The following is a 798-nucleotide window of genomic DNA, read 5'->3' on the forward strand; positions in this document are numbered from 1 at the left end:
TTTATAGTGCTCAAACGTGTCATCTAAAACGTTTTCCTTAATCTTTGAGACCAATAAAAGAACACATATATTAACCTTTATGAAGCTGTTACGATTTGTTTAAGCTTAATTAATTAGCAGAATTTGTGTATGAATTTGTTTATGCAAGAGACAGCAACATCAAAAATAGGTAAGTATTGAAAATGTGTGACATGTTGAGGTATTAATTGTTAAATGTGTCTGGATGCTTTTATAACAAATCAATATAAGAATTTAGGGACACAGTAGTTTATTTGGACTGGCAATAAGTCTAAAATACAGAATATGTTGTATACCTTGACTGGTTGGGCTACAGATGCATGTAATTTCTCTTTCCTTCATGCTTCATTTAGAATTGTATGCCACAGAAATAATCAGAGGCATATGCGCATTACCTTTAGACTGTTTACATTGATATATGAACAAAACAAATACACAAGTGTTGATATGGTATTAGGACTATAAAGGTATTATGTTGCCAATGGGGAATAGGTTGTGAAGACATCAGCTCAAAGAAGAATTAAGACAGCATTGTTTTCTCTGGACCCTTTGTGAATGCCTGTGTCTACAAATCTGTTTATTCCAACAGCTTGAACAAAAAATAGGCTATTATGACTAGGTTAAACTCCAGTAGAGTCAGTAGGCAATAATAATAGCATACCTGTTTTCTTGTCTAGCATTGCTTGCATCTGTTCTCTAATAAATGGGCATAACTAAACTAGGCCATTGAGACTAGAACATAATGGAATATTATAATAAATTCATTTGCTATCAGGGTTT

The sequence above is a fragment of the Sinohyriopsis cumingii genome, chromosome 9 (genome assembly GCF_028554795.1).
Source record: "Sinohyriopsis cumingii isolate HCF-2022 chromosome 9, ASM2855479v2, whole genome shotgun sequence".
Classification (NCBI taxonomy): Eukaryota; Metazoa; Mollusca; class Bivalvia; order Unionida; family Unionidae; genus Sinohyriopsis; species Sinohyriopsis cumingii.